Source organism: Pipra filicauda, unplaced genomic scaffold (genome assembly GCF_003945595.2).
Source record: "Pipra filicauda isolate LSUMZ 115617 unplaced genomic scaffold, ASM394559v2 scaffold77_size3566232_pilon, whole genome shotgun sequence".
NCBI lineage: Eukaryota > Metazoa > Chordata > Aves > Passeriformes > Pipridae > Pipra > Pipra filicauda.
The window spans coordinates 1,495,734-1,516,924 of record NW_024104953.1 but is presented as its reverse complement, the minus strand read 5'-3'; the positions used below and the strand labels follow the sequence as shown (position 1 = coordinate 1,516,924).

The 21,191-nt window shown below is 46.7% G+C and overlaps 2 protein-coding genes across 3 annotated transcripts in view; one reads left to right on the top strand and one right to left on the bottom strand.

Annotated features, from left to right (window-relative positions):
- Positions 1–17,238, bottom strand: part of SNAP25 (synaptosome associated protein 25) — a 60,575-nt gene extending 43,337 nt beyond the window's left edge. The window contains exon 1 of one of the 2 annotated variants that reach the window (XM_027748039.2): positions 17,004–17,238. The gene's annotated coding sequence lies outside the window, so the exon portion shown is untranslated. The remainder of the gene's footprint in view (positions 1–17,003) is intronic. The other variant, XM_027748038.2, reaches the window with a different exon arrangement.
- The window catches only part of PAK5 (p21 (RAC1) activated kinase 5), a 250,509-nt gene that overhangs the window by 7,796 nt on the left and 221,522 nt on the right, over positions 1–21,191 (top strand). The window lies entirely within an intron of this gene.

The window sequence follows — 21,191 nt, the reverse complement described above, 5'->3', positions numbered from 1 at the left end:
GGAGCGAAGCAGGGAGGGTGTGCTGCAGTATCCATTTTAATATTTGATGCACTGAAGCCCTTTGCCTCAGGGATTTGCTGTCAGCTGCTGCTGCATTTGCAGTCTGCTGCAGGATCCAGAGCTGGAGCCCTGCGGATCCAGACCCAAGCACAGGTACCAGGGTGGTGGATACGGAGCAGGGTCACGTTTGGCAGCCTCGGGTGGAGGGAGAAGTGCAGTTGTAAGCAAGGTTTTCGTGCCTTCCTTTTTCCCTACATTCCCCATTCCTCCCCATGAGGCTGCCTTGAATCCAGGTTAAGTAATGCAGGATAGCAGAGTCACAAAAAAGATTAATTGATTCCTCAGGTTTCATTAGACATTGAGGGTAATCACTGTCTGAAGCTTCAGACAGGCCCTGGATGAACATGAACCATCATCAGTGCCCAGCAGACAGCTGGCAGCAGTCTGCGAAGCAAATTTAGCTCCAACCTGAATTGCAGGAACCCCAAAATACAGACTATGATTTAAAACTTTGCCCTGGCATATGGAACTAACTGTAGCTGAAGCTGAAACTGGCAAATGGGGAAAATTAATTTTAGATTAATTCTGTACTTAAGAACAAAACACCAGCTTGTGAGGAAGGGCTCTGTATGGCTCTCTTTCTTCACTTCTGCAAAGCAGGGAAATGCCTTAGACTGGGTCAGCTAAACTAGGGCTGGGTTCATCGAGGGAAGGATTTAAAATCTGTGTCTTCTGAGGACTTGGCCTAAGAGCCTGGAAGAGGTCACTCTCTTTAATGAAACACTGTAAAAATCCTTCTCCCTGTCTGGCTAAGGTGAGAAAAAAAACTCCTGCACACTTTTTCTCAGAGATGTTAATCTCTCTTCTGCTGAAGCAATGAAAACTTCCTTATGAACCCAGTGGTAGCAAACTTTAGCTCATAAGGCTAATTTTGTAGCAGCTCGTATTGACTACTTTGTCTAACTACAGATATTTATTCATAATGAAAAATCAATATTTATTCATACTTAACAATCACTCTTCGAAAGTAGAGCTTTCCCCTGCTTATCAATATCAAGTAATATCCCCCTTTGGTAAAAGAAATTTCTCTGCTCCTGAAATGAGGCACTTTCTGTGCTGCATCCCAGTATGATTCCACTCAGTGCAGACACCTGTCTCCATAATAACCTGTGCCATCTTCTTCTGAGGAATGTATAAAACTCCCTGAGATGGAAAACAATAGACCATGAGTCCTCGGTTAGAAGCTGATTAATGTCAAGAGTGATCATCCACTGGGAAATTTCTCTGGTTTTTTTTATGTGTCTGAGCCAGGCTTTTCATGGCATAGGAATCCTAGTTCTCTGGCAAGCCTTGCTGCTTCAAACCTCTTCTGACTTAAAACAAGAGCAAGAATTAAAAACTCTACCCCAAAGCTTAATGAGGCTGTTGTATTTCCAGGACATTTCAATAGACCTTAAGCTAAGCACTAATACAAGCTCACAAATAATACAGGCACCACAAATGCTACATTTTATGGCATAGATATGGAAAATGGAATAGAACCCACATATCTTCACCTCGTTGTGTCTCAGTGCAACAATAAAATTCACATGAAAGCTCGTTCCTAGAATTAATAAACACGTTGAACTGCAGTGCTGGGAGTGTTAGGTCAGGAGCAAATTAATGTCATTGAGGCAGCGAAGCTTGACTAGGTAAGGCAAGCGCCACCTTTGAGCTGCTGAGAAGGCTCCTGCCTTCCACTGCTGATTAACACTTTCCCTTGGTTAGCAGAGGTGGCAAGATGTGAAGGTGGCCTGGCAGAACAGCCTCCTAAAATTGGGAACAGAATTGGACATGAAGAATTGGGACATGAAGACTGTAACCACCAAGGAATAGTGTCAGTCACGCACTAAAGGTCTGTGGGCAAAGCCCCAGAGGATCCTGGCATGAACCACTGCTGGCAGAGACCCAGGAATGAGGGGGGATACCTGTCCCCTGCCCCTCAGTGTTACCCACTCGAGGGTAAGGGCCATCTCTAAACATGAGCAGTTCAAAGGCAGTCACAGAATATGAGCCCTTCAGGTGTCCCCAAAATCGCCTCCCAGCAGATGCCTTGGCAATCTTCCCAGGCTGATAGGTGGCTCAGACCAGGGAACTCGGGAATAGCAGTGCCCATCAGCTTGTTTTCTTTGAAGACAGTCCAAGGCCCACAAGCAAAAGAGGCACAGAGTGTGGGGAAAGCCAGGGAAAGGAGAACCATGTAAAGCTTTTCCAGCAGTTCTGGGCAATTTTGAGGAGCCTAAGACATGAGAAGGTGTCCAGAAGGTATCATAAAGGATCCATTGCATGGGTATGCTGTGATATAAGTAAGGACAACAATATTAAAATATGATTTCTCCAGCCATTTATTGTTTTAAAAGAGATCCTTCTTTCTGAACCCTGGACAGCACCTGCTATTCCAAACAATATAAATTTCAAGGCCATATCTTTTGTTTAATGGCACTTCCAGAAGAGACAGGAACCTGCATTAGAGGCTGACAACCACAGCTTCCATATTATCCCAGACATCTGATGCATCATCTCCAGAAATGGCTGAGCCATGAGAAACCCAAATTAGTCTTCATCTTCTTCATCTCATCCAAAAATGAGGTGTAAACATTTTCCACTTCCACTACATTTCTGTCTGAGGCTAGAAAGGCTTTTTTAACATCTCCAGAGCACAAACAAAAAAACTTTGTCCCCTTCTCCCTCCAGTTCTGATTGTATGTCAGTGTTTCCTGGCTCTGAAGTCTGTAATCAGTCTAAGTGTGTTAGGGGGGTTTGGACCAAACAATAGAACAAATGTCATTCATCAGTACAGACTCTTTGGCAGGAGCTGAACTAAACTCGTGCCAGGCACAGAGACTGACACACGTAAGCAAAGAAACAATAAAAAGTTTCCCATTTCATTCAGAATGTGCAATATCCTGATTTTATAGACTAACCAAATAATGATCAAAAAGCTTACTAAGAAGATTAAAACTCTTCATTTCTTACGTAAATGGAAGCTTTGCAGAATATGACAGGAAAAAAAAGGTGCAAATATTTATTTCTAAAAATTACTCTTATCCTTTTCAAAGCTTTGACAAAAATGATTCCTTTCCTTTCCTCTAGCAAATCCAAGGCCTGTTTTCACTGCCTGGGGATCTGACTACCTTGTCACACATTCTGTACAATCTGTAGTTAGCCAGCTACTAAATCAGATGCTACAGGTTATGTTACTTCTGGAGGGAAGTACTGTTCTCTCAGGCATTGGAATAGGTAAAAGATGGATAACATTTCTCATCTAAAATACTGAATTTCTGCCCAATATTTTCCATTCTGAGCTTTCAGATTTTACCATATAATTGACATCTCCTCCTGCGAGAAATACTAAGTAGTTTAAGCAGTAATGGAGATATTTATACAGAATGAGGTGATTGAATTTTGAAACAAATTAATTTCAACAGCATTGATTAAAAATATTTCTATATTCCTTGCTGGTCTGATTTATTAAACAAACAATTCATCCCTCATTGACCCATATTTCACAACTATACCAGGATATCATTCAACAGGACACAACAACAGCATAGATGAATAAACTTTACTGGCAGTTTACTCAAAAATCTAATTAACCACAAACAACAATAATTGTATTTACATTTTCACACATGCAAAACTGGCAATATTGGCTTTCACAGTGACAGGAAATATTTGAAACTCTTCTTTCAATTTATCTTTTTTATTGAGTACTAAAGAACCTCATCCTTTAAGAACCTGCTTCCTTAGTTCATTGTTTACCTCCCTAAGTGTAACCCTTCACATGGCTTTACAATGTGCTTCCCATAAAAATGGCACTTGTCCTTTGCTTTTTTATGAGTTCTAGGCAGAAAACTTCAAGGGAAGTCAGAGATGTTTGCTTTAATGGCCAACTAAGCTGTCATCTGACCTAGAAATGGGACTTCTTGAATCACAAGCACAAGTGAGCGGCTTAATTTCCTCTGACATCTGCAGTTACATCTGGACATTCCCCCTTGGTCCATCTGGATTTGGCGGTCCTGCAGTGTGTTTCATTTGCTCAAATAATGCCAGATTGCTGCTGACCCCCACAAGTCCACATGCATTTGTCTTCTTTTCCTTTGAAGAGAGACAGGTCCTGGCAGTGCCGTTAAAATTTTTTGAATAGTCACACCTCTAACTCAGCTCAAAACAATCCACTCCTGGCTTGAGATGGACTTTTCATTTTTTTGATCCCCTGCATCTTGTTTGCTATGTCCCTTCTCAGAGTGACCACGAGCTTGTGAAAATGAGCCTGTCACCCAGCCACCAAAAACTTTTTACACCTCACTGGTTCAAAGCCAGTTTCGTGGCTCTTCCCCATATTCCAACATATGGCAGCACAGAAAGGGATTTTCTAAAATCCAGGTCGAATGTTCTTGTTCCAGCATTCCCAGGAACTTGCTTAGGATTTTTCCTGTATAATACCATATTAGCCTTCCTGAAGTAGCTATTTGTTCCCCTGTGTTACTCCTGGCAGGCCTGAACAGCCTGTCATCTTCCTTTAGGATGACTTTTAACAATGCTAAAGCATCTATGAGGAACGTTATAATCCAGACAAGCTAAATCACTGTCCCAGATATTCTTTTTTTCCTCAATGTGATTCTCTGCAGGCTGCATCTCCTGTGACTGTTGCTGTGACAGTTGCTATTTCTGCAGAGGTGAATATGACAACTCAGCTGAGGAAACAGGAACAACATATATCCAGCTGCAATTCTGCATTTTTAATAGCCTCAAACCAGTATTATTTCATGTGCCTCTGTTAAGGTTCCTGTTAAAAATCTTGTGGGCAAAATTACTTGGAACAAATGCTTGCCAAAACGTGACTTTTTGAAATATTTAGTTAAGAATATTCGTCTGCATCCTTCGCACACTCAGTAAGGGAGCAGGAAGCCCTGGGTACAAAATGGAAGTAATGCAGGACAGGTCAAGCCTTGAATATGTGCAATGAGCAGCCTGAAGATCTAGAAATTATTTTCTGAGAAAAGATTCATCAAATCATTTCAGCCATGAAGTCAAGAATAATCGAAATTTGCGGTGAGCGTTCCCAGAACACGGAGAAATGACGGGGATTTCACTATATAATTGGTTTGCTGCAAATTGTTCTCTTGCTTCTTGAACTGCATCATACCTTGAGAGGATCTCAGCCACATGACTGCTGAGGTGCTGATGAGCCACTTTTCTCAGCCTTGCCTCTGTTTTGGACTTAAAGAACTGATTCAGTGGAGGTGAGTCAGTTCTGCTCTGCCGTGCTGGAGACAGGACCTGGCCAAGTTCTTTAGACACCTGGTGATTCATGGCAAAATCCCTATTACAGGACCCCTGTTCAGGGTTTTATAGAATACACTACGTTCCTGCCCTGTGTAATCCACAGCATGTTTGCATAGATGTGACTTTCTGCTGAGTTTCTCAGTGAGAATTAAATCACGGTTAACCCTGAGATTCAGGGAGGGGTTGTGCTCTTGGTCGTGTCATGCAAAGATCACAGTTGCAGCCCTGTTTTCTTAGGGCACAAGAAGAATGGCATTCAATGCTTCCTGAGCCTCTCTTCTGCACTGTTTGCTCCACTTGCACACTGCACTTCCCTCGGAAAGGAGGAGCAGCTCCATAGCATGTCCTCCTTGTAACACAGCAGCTCTCCATTATTAAACTGTTTGTACTCAAGATGTTTTTTTCTTGAATAGGGTCCTTGGTTACTGTGTCCAGAGAGTGAAAAAGTGCTCAATTATGACCAAACAAACCTTCCTCTTCCACTGAAAAGATTTGAGAAAGATCTATATTAAAGAATTGCTTTCTTAGTGTAAGAACTGCCACTTTTTCAGTAACACCCTTAACCCTGGAGTTTTCCTGGCAAAGCTCCCTGTTGCTCTGGAAGCTGACTCAGACAGTGCTGTCCCAGCTCAACAGCCTGTGGGGGGTTGACCCTGGCTGGGCACCAGGTGCTCACCAAAGCCACTCTGTCACTCCCCTCCACAGCTGGACAGGGGAGAGAAAATATAACAAAAGGCTTGGAGGTTGAGATAAGAACAGGGAGATCAGACAGGAATTACTGGCACAGGCAAAACAGACCCAGCATGGGGAAAGTTATTTAATTTATTACCAATCAAATCAGAGTAGGATAATGATAAATAAAACCAAATCTTAAAACACCTTTTTCCTACCCCTCCCTCCTTCCTGGGCCCAGCTGTACTCCCAAATATCTACCTCCTCCCCCCAGGGGTGCAGAGGGACAGGGAATGAGGGTTGTGGTCAGTTTATCACATATTGACTGTGGCTCCTTCCCCCTCAGCAGGAGAATCCTCACACTCCTCCCTTGCTCCAGTGTGGGGTCCCTCTCATGGGAGACAGTCCTCCATTAAATTCTCCAACTGGCTCCTTCCTACAGGCTGCAGTTGTTCAGGAGCTGCTCCAGCATGGGGTCAGTCCTTTAGGAACAGGCTGCTCCAGAGTGGGACCCTTTCCACAGGGTCAGTCCTTCAGGAACAGGTTGCTGCAGTGCAGGTCCCCCACGGGATCACAAGTCCTGCCAGCAAGCCTGCTCCAGCGTGGGCTCCTCTCTCCATGGGTGCACAGCTCCTGCCAGGAGCCTGCTCCAGCACAGGCTTCCCACAGAGTCACAGCCTCCTTTGGGCATCCACCTGCTCCAGCGTGGGGTCCTCCACGGCCTGCAGGTGGATCTCTCCTCTCCCATGGACCTGCATGGGCTGAAGGGGAACATCCTGCTTCACCATGGTCTGCACCACAGGCTATGGGGGAATCTCCAGCACCTGAAGCACCCCCCCATTCTTCCCCAGCCTTGGTGTCTGCAGAGCTGTTCTTCTCCCATGTTCTCACTCCTCTTTCCAGCTGCAATTGCTGTTGCACAGGGGTTTTTCCTCTTCTTAAACCACTGCCACTGCTGGTGCTGACTCCGTTGAACCCTGAAAAGCCTCTGGCAGCTTCTCACAGAAGCCACCCCTATATTCCCCCAAAACCTTGCCATGCAAACCCAGTCCACAGCCACATTTCTCTGGCTGCTCAGCCGAGCTCCCCTGCCCTGTGTGCCAGCTCAGGACATCAAGTTCTACAATATCTAATTGCAGCTTGTCCTGCTGGACAGCTTGTCCCAAACAAAGCAGTAAACTGGGAGACATGATCTTCAAAATGACTTTGTTCCTTTCCCTCCTTCACTCCAGCCCATAAAACCATTCATCTGAGCAACTGCTTACAAGCACGGCATTCACAAATCCCACCTCGCAGTGGGATCTCATCACTTCTGATGATGCCCTTTTTATAGTCTACCGCTTTCATTCACTCTCATGTCTTCAGCTGTGAGGCAGTAATTTAACCCCCCATCTGGCGCTATTAATTTGCACTGATAACTTCATGTCTCTTCTAAAACAGCCTTCTATTTCTAACACACTTGAAAAGAGTGCCTTTTTTAGGCTTTCTAGAAAAAAAAAAAAAAAAAAGGAAGAGGTCTGGGCTTTGCCTTGCGACATCACAAACACTGGTTTGCTTTTGTTTTCAGTGGAAGTGCTGCAGAGCGAGTGCACGTCTCAAATACCGCAGTGAGTGGATAGCAGTTGTTATCCTTTGGCTCAGCTATTTGCCTCTGAGACCCTACAGGGGGACAGTTCTCACAGATACTGCCATCCTGGTGTCTGTGTGTGGCTGTAAGACTGAGGTTGGGAGTTAGGGGGCACCTCTGCACCCCCTCTGCCTTGTGAAACGCACAGATTGAACAGAAGGCTGTGGCTGCTAAAGGAGGGCAGACTGGACATCAGGAGTGAGATTGTTTTATAACCTAACTCTTCAAGGCACCTTTAAAATGTCTCTATCAAAAACTTGAGTATTGATGTAAGTCTCTTGATGTAAGTCATTGGTGTGCTGATACGCAAAGAACAGCAAGAAAGAGAATTAATCAAAAAGTCCATCCTCTCCTTTCTCTTATTTTAGTCTGCTGGGTTTTGTCTTTTTTTGTGTGCTTGGGTTTGTGGTTTTTTTTTCATTTCCCTAGTTATTTTATTCTCACTTTTATCCTCTTCTCCCCTCCTTCAGCTTTACTGGTTCAGTGGATCATTTTTTTGGTTAAGATAAAAGTAGCCCTTCTAAGCCCAGGATTTGGCCTACTGTGTTTTACAATACTGGAAAGCCTGGTTAAATTTTGAAAGGTCTCTGACTTCTCTACTACAGGAAGTTTATTGTTTTGAGAAATAGATTCTGGCTGCGGGCATGAATGCAAGAGAGGTTGTCTGGAGAACAGCTGAGTGTACAATACATTTCTTGGAAATGTCACCACAAAAACAGACTAGACCCCAAACAGAAGGTAAAGAAACAAATCTGTAAAGAGCTCTGGAGTCTCACATTGTGTGCTTGAACATCTGATCTCCAGCACCACGGAGTGCGTCCTGGCCATTGGATCAGGGTCTTATCTCTTCACCTGCCAGGCTGGGGAATCTTTTAAAAGTTTTGTGAGTAATCTTCTGTGTGCAAGTAAAGGCTTTCTGGGGGCAAGGAAAGAAAGAAATATAATGGGATCCTGATTGGGAAAGAATGGGGCACTTAAGAATACGAAGTCTAAAGAGGAAAACAAATGTTACTCCTTAAAGGAATAGGAGTAACCACGGGAAAATCACAGTATGGCAGCAGGAGAGCTGCTCATCAATCTCAGTAGCAGTTTAATAACTTGGCAGATAAATGGTTGCATCCACAATAAAGAATTTATTGGATTTCACCGTTCAATTAAAAACCATATATTGTCACATTCTTTACTGTGGGCAATTTTTGAAATCAAAACTGGATAACTGTACTGCTGGAGAAGGAGTTAATATGGAGAAGCCCTGTAGCCTGTGGGATGTTCTGTTTTATAGAGTGTTCAGTTCACTGGTGGGTAACCTCTTCTGGCCTCTCACTCAGTGAACGAGTCCAAAGAGAGGGAAGCTCTGCAGTCCTTGTAGCTGAGGGTGCTTATGGAGTCAGGAACTGGAGTTAGCTCTTCACCTCCACCTGTCCTGTGTTCCTGTCTTCCTACTCTTTCCCTTCTGTCCCTTTGTGTTCTGGGTGGCCCATTCCTTGTCTGTCCGTACCAGCACACCAAGCCCCTGTCCTGAATGGAGCTGAAAGGAATCTTTCTTCACATCTCCCTCCCTGGAGAAGGTGGTTTCCCTCAGAGCATCTGGAGAATATGATGAGAGTAGAGAGCTGAGGCTGGGTAAGCTGAGGTAGGACTGGGAGGAGACCCCAAACTCCAAGAACCAAAAAGGCAGCGTAGTTACTGAGGCCTCCAGAGGATGAGGGATGCTGCTTTGCTCTTCTGTCACATGCTACCATCTATCAGCCTGCTTAATACTGTAACCTTAAATGCCCTGGGCACTAATCTGGAAATTGGGGTACTACAGTAGATAACACCTTTTTTTGTGACGTCTGCAGCTCTCTGGTGTTCTTATTTGTCAGCCTGTTAGAAGTGCACACCTGTTCTTGTTTACCAGGCTTACAAAACGATCTTCAGAGCCTGCAAGTTGCTTCAGGAGCAGCTCTTTTGTACTATTTAGAGCACTCAATTAAGAAAAAGGGAACTAGACGACACAATGGTTTAAAATAATAAAACCCCTTTGCTAATATTGAAAATCTAAAGCCTGCAGATGGCCCTACTGTTGCGTTACAAAGGCAGTCTAGAGCATTTTCAATTCCACTTAGTGCATTCCTGGCGCCTCGAGGGTTTTTTCCACTGTCTCTTGCTGTGCTCGTCTCTAAAATGAACTAAACCGACAGGGCTCTGCCACAGCAAAGAACCATCCAGGCCTTTAATTTTTTTTTCCCCTCCTCTCTTTTTTCTTTTGTTAAATAAGAAAATCTCTTGGGAAAATCAGGCTTGAAGAGACTCATCAAGTCTAGTCTCCCGTGACCACCAACAGCTACGTCACATAATCCCCTCCGCGCATTCACCAAGCGCCATCTTAAAACCCTGGGCTGCTGTTGGCCTTCCTGCCTCTTGCTCCTGCCGTTGGTACCACAGAAGACATCCCTTTTCAGGAATTGCAAACCCCATATCCCAAAAACACGTTTTCAATGGCAGAAAAAACCTGTAGGAAATCCTTCAAAAGGCCAGGCAAGCAGTACCTGTCTCTGTCCAGCTGAGCAAATAACACGAACGCTTCCCCGGGGAGAACGGCTCTTTGAAGTCAGGCAGTGAATTCCAATTTAATTGGGTTCCCACACCTTACTTTGTTTCTTGAGGGCTTTTCACGCACCTGAGTGTCACTCACGTGAATACTCTCCAGAAAAGCAAATGTTTGCCTGAAATGCTCAAAAACTCACAAAATGTGCCCTGGCTGTATATTCAGCTGCTGTGTTACCAGTTCAGAACCGGTGGTGTTGAAGGGAGAGAGCTCAATCCCACTCTCCTCTGCAGCCCTAATGCAGCTCTGGTAAAAAGCACAGCTCTGGCAAACTCCTGGTCTTGTGTTATGCATGATCAAAAGTGTGAATGTTGCATCTACCTTCTGGTCTGAGATCTCTTTCTTCCATTATTATCATGAATGTAATACTAAAAATTTGGGTTTATATGGCACCTTCCAGCCAAGCCTTTTGCTAACCTGAAGGGGATAATCATGTGTAGCACCCTCTCAAATGATAAGTAAATGATAACCGCCTTTGTTGGGAGGATGTTGCATTTTAGGGGTATTAATTTTTACATCACCAACCCCAGGCAGTGGAAAATGCTATGCCCTAATATACATAAAAATATCTTTCCAAAGGTAGGAGGTACTTATCCTACATCTGAAGCTGAGGAATGCAAACTAGAAGTTGGTTTAATCTCAGTTTTTTCTTCTGTGCATGGAGGTAATTGAGGCACTTGACAGAGGTAAATTTATGTAATGTGTGATACTTGCACACGAATGCAGATGTTCTGGGTGCAGCCTCAATGTTTTAATCACCAACCCACAACATCTGAGGTTCAGATGTTACTGAACTTCTCCAGTTCAACAAATTGCAAGAGCCTTTTACCGTTCTCTGCAAGAACAAATTATTCCTAAGAGATGCCTGTGCCTAACAAACAGAGGACAGAAATTTCTCTGCTAACAATGTCAGTGGCTGTCGGGGTCAGCCCTGAGCTCGGGGAGGTTTGTGTCCACGTGTGCACGGATGGTGCAGAGGCTCCAGGCAGGAGCAGCGCTGGGCTGAATGAAACAGCAGTTCCCTGGTGCCTGCAGGAGTGCAAGCTTGGCTAAATCCCTTTGGGGTGAGTGCTGAGGTGCCTAAGGATGTGAATGAGGACCAGACTGAACCAAAAAATACTACAGCAGGGAGGAGAAAGAAAACTTTCATTTGCATCTAAAGCATGGTGAAGCTAATTTTAGGATCATTTATTTTAAAAGATGCTTAAATATGCATGGAAGGCTTCTGTTCCTGTTTAAAAAAAGAATCAATGAATGGTAACACTATTTTGACAGATCAGCTCTATTGAAATACTTTTGTTTCGTGAAATTTTTTAGAGTAGCTGGAGGAAATATATTTACCTCTGTAAGGCAGATCAAGGAACTGGCATCTGCACAGTTCCACTGGGAACTATAATTTCCAGGAGAGGTAAAAAGAACCAAAGGAAAGGCTGGCACATCTTCCAAATAACTGGTTTATACAAAAGGAAAACCAAAATTACTACTTCTGCTATGAATGTATTGCAATTCGGAATCAGAATTCCTCTCCTTTGGGTGGAGAGTAAATATAACAAATAAATACATCATGACAAACACCAGAGCTGTGAAGTGAACAGAGCCTTTAGATCCTCTTCACTTCAGTCTTCTAGTCTGTTTGACAGGCTAGTGACTGTGAAAGCCTTTGGAGATTTGCTGCCTGGGGTTTTCAGAGAGGGAACGCTACTGAGAAAAGGTGGGAGATGGAAGTGATCAATGCAAAATTACAAACGTGCCCTACCAAGCACTCTGCAGTGCCTTGTATGTGCATCTCACTGATAACTGGTAGGTTTTGAGTAAAATATAGCAGATCTTGCATTAATTGCAACAGTCACCTACATGGGGCATCCTTTTGTAATATCTGGGATATAAATTTGAGTTGTTAGCACTGACACAGGCTATGATAACTATAATTTCGCTCATGGATTCTACCAGTAAACTCTGGCACAATAACTTTGTTATACCGAAAGCACAAAGAACACTATAATTATAATGAAAACATATAAGAGTAGTTCCCCTCTTTCTCTTTTAAAAACATGTACAGTGAGACTCAGCTTTGCTTTCGTTTATACTTCTACTCCACCAATACTATGCCTCAAACACTAAGAATATTGCCTTAAAAAACTTGATGGAAGAAGCATCATTTTCCTGTGTATTTATTGGAATGCAGGAAAACCTCACACGACTTCCCAGCCTGAAAGAAAAACGGATGTCTACTGCTAGGAATTTCTGATTTTTCTGCACTGAGGTAAAACTCAGCGGTGTGCTGGGTTTTACACCACACAGAAAGTTCTGCTGGTGTTATGTACCAGCAGAGTGCAGCAGAACCCAACCTGAAATAGAGGCACAACGTGCAGGATTCCTCCTCCGCTGCCTCTTCACTGCTCAGTGTCACCATTTCTGAGGCAGAGTGACTGTGTGAGCCTCAGCTGTGAGGAGCTCTGACCATGGAACCAAGCTGGTGAAAAATAGGGGGGGGGGGGATGGCATTTCAAGTGACTTCTATTTTTAGAAGAGTTGCTCCTTCAGCAAATACACCCATTTTGGGTTTAAAACATGAATGGGGAGCCCCAGCTCGGGAGCTTATCTGCCTGTGGTGTAGCACAGCACTCAGTTATGCTAATCACACTAATTAACAATGGGGCCCAATAATAAGTTAAATCCCATTCAAAAAAAGTGAAATAGAGCATTGTTAGCTCTGAAAAAAAAAATTAAAAATCTATTCAATAGCCAAGCAGAGCACAGATTGGTCAGCAATAACTTTCAGCTTTCAAAGGCCAGGAACAGCCATGATTAATTACTTGGCATTTCCTTCTTCTCCTCCCTGTGCTTGTAGTAGAATTCAGCTTTTTCCAGTGAGGAAGATAAGATCCTATATCTCTCATTATTAAAAGAAAAGGAAAGAAAGAAAATAAAAAGGTTATAATGCAATGATTGGATTCTCTTTAGAACTACTGAGTGCCAGTAAATTTCAGAGGGAGCATGTACACAGCACTTGTTTCCCTTTGAAAAACCTAAACTGCTCAATGTTCCATTGCAAATCCCACAGGATGATGTGCAGGGAAGTGTTTTCCTTGATTCTAACTGACTTTGGATTAGACTCCTTGGAATAATCAAAATCAGAAGTCAACAATCATCAGGGTCCTAATGCCTGAGTTTGTGTGCCTTTCATCCTGGTGGTCTTTAGCAGGAATCAAAAGAGGATTGTAGCTCAGCGGGAAGATGAGGAAATAGCAAGTGAGCAAAATGAAAGATTTAAAGGCAAAGCTAAATTTCCTTCTAAAATAACAGGGCAAGTAGTTCAAACACTTCCCCTAGGCCATTCAATTCCACTTCTGAGTCTCACAATGTCAGCCATGGGGCCATCACAAAGCAGGAAGAAATATGAAGTTGACTTGTCTTTGTGCTCGGTGGAAAGTCCTAGAAAACTTAGTGGGATGTGGGACAGCATATTGAAAACTGTGATCTGATGAGAGGCAGATTTTGCTGGTGGGAGTGTGTGTATCTAAGCATTTGTGGGGGGAGTAACAAGGGGGTGACAGACAAGAACTAGGAATATCACTTGTGTGTTTTGGAGAACTGCTGGTTGCAATATGATGCAGCAAGCTAAATCTGCAAGGTCAGTAGGCAAGAAAGCCAGAGTTAAAGATATCACTGAAGGCTCAAAAATTATGAGATAAAAAATAATAAACTATTCTTTGACAACTTAATGCCTCAACAAACTGTATTCAGCACTCCCGGGAGCAAATATATGAGCCCTGGTGCCCGCTCCAAAGTCCAGCTTCCTCAAGGTAATCCTGATCTGCCCGAGATCTGCATCCTGCTGCAGCTCTCAAGCAAAGTATTATTCTTGTCTCTGTTGGATGCTCTAAAACAAGTCTCTTGTTACAGCTTGCCTGGCACTGGCCCAGCCCAGAGGTGACTGCATTGGTAGCAGGGCATGAAAGTCCACAGACAGAAAAATGCGCTCTGCCCAGGGAAAGCTGCAAAGTCAGTCTGCATTTGTTGTAGTTGTACCCAGCTTAGAACCCCAGAAATCTCTGAAATGAGTGTGTGTGTGTATAAATATGTGCAGGTGAAAGTACCGTCCTTATATTATAAAGAGTTATGACAGAGATTTGAGAAAAAATTACAAGGAGAAGAGTAGTTGTGTGACAACAAGCCAGAGCAAAGGTAAAACAGTTTCTTCCCTTCATTCCTGAGAGAAAAAATAATTAAAAAAAACGAGCCCTACACCGTGCCATATACTTCCCATTTTTCCCTGAGGGTTGCTACAAATGCAGCAGCTGTAGCCTTGTGACACAGAGACATAAAAATTGCTGAAGTTGTTCACACTGACGGGAAAGTATTTTGTTTTGTTACCTCGCTCAGTTAAAGCAGTGCAAGCATTAGGTACAGACCGTGCTTTATTTGCCTTAGCACTTCAGTTTTGCTATTTGTTGCCCTACCTAAAGCATAGGGAGACAAATGAAAAGCTTTCCCTTGACCTGAAAAGCAGCTCCCACCTCCAGTGTAATAAATCTGCAAACTGGAGCTGCATCTCATTAGATGGGTTCAGTACTGGCTGGATTCTGCTGTTCTTTCTTTCACTGCCCCCATGAGTTCAGTGGACACAGAGCCTGGTCCGGAGTGCTCTTGGAAATGCCACTCTAATTTTCTAGTTAGCTGTAGAAAGAAAGTTAAGCTGCATTTCTTTGGAGGTTGCTATTTAGCTGCATTTTGTTTCGTAACGTGCTGAGTTTCTGCAACTCCTCCTGACTTTGGAGGGAGCCTCCAGCTTTTGCTTTTGCAAATCAGGCCTGCCTGCACCTTTGGTTTGGTCACCTCTGTTATCTTTTTGGCACCCATCCGAGGGATCAAACTCTTCAGTGGTCACCTCCTGGCTGACCCCTTCTGCGCTACACAGCAGCAATGGAAAACCACTGCTGCTTTTCCCTGGACTGGTGTCCGTGCCCATGATGCAGGGACATGCAGGGAGATGGGGGCCTAGGAGAGAATCACTTCCCATAGCTACGCCCGTCGGAGCACTCAGTTCCCGTATGGCTCCATCCCTTCCCTTGCCACCGCAGGGGTGGCTGCCCCACACCATCCTCGTGCTGCTGTGGTCGGTGCGGGAGCAGCTCCGTGCCCAGAGCTGGGACGACATGGGGGGTGTGGGACGGGCATGTCCTTGCGGATGCTGCGGCCAGGGCTGGCAGCAGACGGGTAGGGGTTGTGGGGCTGCTCCGCCACCCCCGGGCTGCACCACAGACCAGCCCCCCCTCTCCCCCCGCTTTTCAGCTGGGAACGAAACCGGCAGCAATTATTCAAGCCAAGCACGTAAATCTGGCAGATCCCGCGGCCCCGCTTTGACGCAGCTACGCAGCGCAGTGTCTGGACACGCAGCCCAGTCCCCCTTTTCTCCTCTTGTTTATTCGCCCCGCAGAAAAAGCAGCGAAGTTACCAACTTCGCCGCACCGAGGGGCTCGGGGAGGCTGCGGAGCCGGGGAGCGGGGAGGACGGGCGGAGGGGACATCGCCGAGGGAGCGGGGCCAGGAGCCGTGACGGGGCAGCCCGCGTTACATAAGGCGGCGGCTCCGCACCGCTCCGCAGCGCGGAGAGCGGGGAGGGGGGGCCGGGACGGAGCTCAGCCCCCCCTGCCCCACCGCACAGGGGCACCGGAGCCCGCGGCACCGAGTGCCCGAGGCGCCCGAGGAGCAGCGGCGCCGAGGGGAGGGGGCCGAGGGGCCGGAGCGCGGAGCCGCCGCGGGAGCAGGGAAGCCCCAGGGGGCGGCCGGTGGTCCCCGTGGGCACTGCCCGGCCCCGGAGGGACCCCGCGGGCTTCGCGTTACGTAACCCCCCGGCTTCCCTTACACAAACACCTCGCCGGGGAGAGGGGCCGAAGTGCCAAGCGCCCATTAATTTCAGGAACTAAAGCTATTTGCCTTTATTATTATTATTATTATTTTAATTTTATTTCGCCCTCTTCGCTGCACAACCACAACTGCTCCTGCCCGCGGTCCTGTCCTGGAATGAGCGAGTCGGGAATCGCTTCCCAGTCCCGTGCGGCGCGGCGGGGTCTGTCCGGGGGGGCAGCCCCGGGGCGGGGGGCGCGGAGCCGCAGGGCGCTGCAGCACGGCCGCCCCCGCTGCCGCCGGGGGGGCTCCGCCACGGCTCCCGCGCCGCTCTCCGCGGTGCTGAACACACACAGAGATATATAGAGAGAGCGATATATATACATACATAGACACACACACAGGCGCACACACTCAGGGAGAAACACACACACACACATATATATGTATACAGACACACGCACGCACACAAACACACAGGGATATTTCCCTCCCCCGGTCCCGGCGCGGCCCCGGCGCTGTCCGCGGTGCTGAAGCGCCGCCGCAGCCCCGGCGCGGTGCGGGCGCTGCAGTGCCCCGGGCGGCACAGCCCGGTCCGGCCCTGCAGCGCAGAGCGCCCGCACACCCTTCTTCCCGCTCCGAGCTGGGAATGGCGCTGGTTCCCCTTCTCCTCCGACCTTCCCTTCCCCGCCGGCCTCCTGCCGCCCGCACGGCCGAGAGGCACAGCCCGGCTGCCTGCAGCCGGCGGTGAGGCTGGTGGCGAAATTACCTCCCTCTCCCTGCCTTCCTCCGTGCCCGCAGCAGCCCGGAGGCTGGAGACAAAAACAGCCGAACGGGTCCCTCTTTAAACATATCCTTTTTTTTGTTTTCCGTTTCATTTTCGTCGATACCACCCCCGTTCATACCGGCGGTGCCCGCGGCGGTGTCCCACCTTTACCTGTGCCGATGGGAGCGCGGCGCGGCGGGGTCGGCGGGTCGGTGCGGCGGCTGGACGGGAGGGAAGGACAGGCGCTGCTGACCTCCGCGGGGCTCCTTCTTCAATGGAGCGGGAGCCGTGCCCTCATCAAAGATGGCCGTCCGCTCCTACGTCAGCAGCTTTTAATAGCCGGCCCCGGCGGGGGGAGCGGGAGGGGGCAGAGCGGGCCGGGCGCGCTTGAGTCATCGCCGCCGCACCGCTCCGCGCTCCGCCGGCCCCGCCGCCTCCCGCCGCCGCCTCCCCGCCGCCGGCGTCGGGGCAGGGGGCTGAGAGCGGCCGCTGAGCCGGGGAGGGGGGAGAGGGGCCCTCCCGCAACAGCGATTCCCTCCGCCAAGGGGTGGTCCGAAGAGGGTATCCCTCTGAAGTCCCCGGTACTCCATATATGGCCAATCTACGTGGTCTTCTATTTTTATGCGTGAATTCTTGCTTCTTCTCCCCTCTTTTTATGTCTCAGAACGTCCTGCCAGGAGTCTGAGTGTGTTAATCTGGTTATTCCCCCCCTCTCCTCCCTCCTCCCGCCTAAGTAGGAGCAGCCAAACGCAAGGAAATCCATGGTTGAGGGCATGTGTTGTAACTGATCATTTGAGGGACAGGTTAAAAAAAAGAGAGAAATTAAAAACAAACAAAAGCCTGGGCACCTACACTCACAGAGCAGAGTGAACACATCCCACTGCTGCCGAGGTAGGAAACGGCAGCTCTGTTCCAGGAAAGAGCCTGACTGATTTATCATGGATTAATTAAAATATTCATTCAGAGCGTACCTAATTTGGAGCAAATGGAGCTGTCTCCAGTGTGATTTCTAATCAGAAGGAAATCCTTTCATTTCGTACAAAACCGTGTATGTTTGTAAAATTTATCTCTTAATGGGGAATTTAATGAAGGATGGGGATTGCAGCCGAAGCGCGATGCTCCCTTTCGTAACCTCAGTCATCCTTTCCCTGTCATTCCACAAGCCTTAGTGCGTTCATTTATGGAACCATCCAGTCCTACAGATGCCTCTCTCTCCTGTCCGAGCCTCTCCTGTGAGTAATAACCGAGCACTGGCTCTGTTTAACTCCGACACCCTGGTACAGGCTTTTCTAAACAGTCTGTGGATCACACAGAGTCAAAACATCAGTCCCGCATTAGCCATAATTCCATCCTCATCATATCTCTTCCCCCCCCCCTCACTTTTGCCAAGGCAAGGAAAACCGGAAGAGAGGGAAGACGATGCAGCTGTATTTTGGAGCGCGTTCATCTCGTGTTATGGTTGTATGGGCGTCGGGGAGGGACGGGGAGGGGAGGGAAGGGAAAGCGCGGGGGAGAAGGAGAGAGAACTGCGGGTGATTCCTCCTCCCCTGCTCTGTAGTTCCCCACAGAAAAACGTGACTGTAGATCGTGCTTTGTGAGTCGCACCCTCTCCTACGAAAATATGTCCTTCAGTCTCATTTGAAGGGAAGCAGTCAAAAGTTTGCTAAATATACGACAAAGGAATTCTCAGGCAAGAGGGGCTTCCTGCTGCATTAGAGTATCTAATGAGTTGTGCACACGGAAACCGCAGGGAAGGAGGGAACCTGTCAGGTTTGAGGGCTGTAAACACAGACTAACAGCATCAGATTAACGCTGTGCAGACACCCCCCCCTCCAGGTGAGGGATCTGGAACAGCAGCCTGATTGGGAAGCAGATTTAGCGTCATAAACGACAATTTGGAAAAACAAACCTTTCCTGGCCGGCTCACGCACGGGTTAACCGTGCCCAGCGCTTGGGTTAGGTGAGCACTGCAGATGGCAGGAGGAATCCCAGAGTGAGCCCTGCTCTGAAATCCAGGCTGTCTGTGCGCACACACTGTGCGAGTTCCAAGCACACACGGAAAGTTAAAAAGGAATTTTCAGTCAGACAGCTTGTCTGATAGGTGGTTTTGAAATAAAGTATGATTTTTTCAGAGAGCAATACTAGTACTTATTAATAATTCATCTTAACGGTAGATAAGGGAAGGGAAAGAGAAATTATAAACTGCTGTTTTGACTAAGCCACCAGCACTGCAAAATGCTGGCTGGGTTTGGATTCAGCCCAATAACGCCTTTGAGAAGAATTTCAGTCCATTGGATACCAGCAGGGATGAATTTGGCTCCTTTTATCAAAAGCCAGGGAGGAAAATGCAGTGAAGGCAAAATAAAAATGCAGCATAACTTGGGGAAAGAGGGATAAGGGATGGGAAAAGGAAGAGAAAGCGGGGAGGGAGTGGGAGCAGGATAAAAGGTAGGTTTCCAGTGAGAAAACTGTGTTCAATTTAAGATTCATTTTCAAGCTCTGCTGCAGCAGAAATCATGTATTTTAATAAAACAACATAGGACAGAATCATTAAAGAGATCACGAACATCACTCAATAAGCTTAGTAGGAACAACTACCTTTCCTACAGTTATTCTGAGCGAGGGAAGGGATAAATCCTGTGTCATTCAGGAACACGGATGCCTCTATCCTGGAAGATGCAGAGGGGGGCAGCCTTTTGCACCAAAGCACTAGGATTTCTGTCGCAATAAGTGCTACTAAGCAAGTTTAGCTGATTCTTTAGCATCTTTTGAGGATGGTTTAAAAAAAGAAAAAAAGAAAAAGTACATGGGGATTTATTTTTTTACTCTATCCCATAGTACTTGAACACTCATTTCACACTGTATTCAGAGAGCTGTGAGAAGCAAAGCCTATAAATGAGGAAGGAGGAGATAGAAAACCGGAATTTGGTCTAAGAATGATTCAGCTCATTCCTAATTATTCAGGCAAATATTCAGCAGGCTGAACAACTGGTACCTGTGGGCACGGCCCATGAATAACAAGACAGGGAACACACTTTTCTGAATGAGAGGGACATGATGTGGGTTCCCACGTTACCAGCCAGGAGCCAGCAAAGGGCAGAGCAGGCAGAGCCTGCAGCAGGTTCAGAGGTGCAAAGAAAGCCCTCGTTTTGGCCATGATTTGAGATCTGTGGGCAGTGGGAGCTTCCTGGCTGTCACAGCATCACCCTCAGCCTCCAACACACACTCCTGGGTGCTGCCAAGCTGGGCTGTGAGGCAGCTAAGTGAGCAAAACACCACAGTGCTGACAGTGCCACCAGGTCCTGGACGTTAATTCCTGGGCTCTCCCGGAGCCGGCTGTGACACAAAGTCTGCCTCAATTTCCTCCAGCTTCCTCAGACATTTCCATTCTTTGTTTTTTTCTCAGCAGAGAGGGAAATATCTTGTTTATCCCAGCACTGCCCATCTATACCTCAAGTATGTGGCTGGGAAATGAACTGAACTAGGCATAAAGCAAAAAAGAGAGGGAAAATGTACCTGCTTTGGCCCGGAACATTTCACAGCCTCTCCACTTCCTGCATTTTCCAGTCTTAGATGCCAAGGCATGCCCTAATCTGTTATGGGCCGTGTGATTAGAACAGTTTGAGGATTGAGCCCTTTATGCAGAACTCCCAGTTATTTTCTGTCATTCACTGCTGTTTATGTAACTACTGAATTTTGACCATCAGCGGTACTTGCCTCTGTGTGCCCCAGGCTGCTTCTGATTAAATTTGAGGGAATGGCTGGGCCTGATTCTCCCCTGCAATTTCGGGATCTCTAGATATACAGTTAAGCTGTGGGCTTTTTTAAGGACCTGTCTATGATCAGGTGCTCCACTTCAAGCCAAGCCAAGATTCCTCTGAGGCTTATGTTCAAAAATAGAGAGATTTAAAATATGATTTTAACATCAACCTTCAGAGATGAGTCCCCACTGATTTCCTGATTACTCTCTTAGATGTGCAGAGCCAGATCCCCAAAGGTATTTTGGTACTCAATTCCCAACTAGTTGCTTAAAGAGCAACCAGGACTTAAATATTTGGTGAGTCTGTGTCTCCACTGCTGACCCCACCTCCTTCTGCCCTGGCTGGGTCCTTCCCACAGCTACACAGTCCAGTTTGACTGTGTCATTTCCAGCAAGGCCAGACTCTAACATCTATTATCTGATGTGTAAAGGAGAAGTTGTCACAACATAATCATGGAATAATTATTATAATTATAAATGTAATAGGAATTATATTCTGGCCTGGAGGTAGGACTGGTCTGAGGTCTCCAAAAACCTTGCCAATTGGAGTTTTAGGCCAAGCTCAACTGTCATGAGAAGAAGGCTCTGCCCAAGTCTCA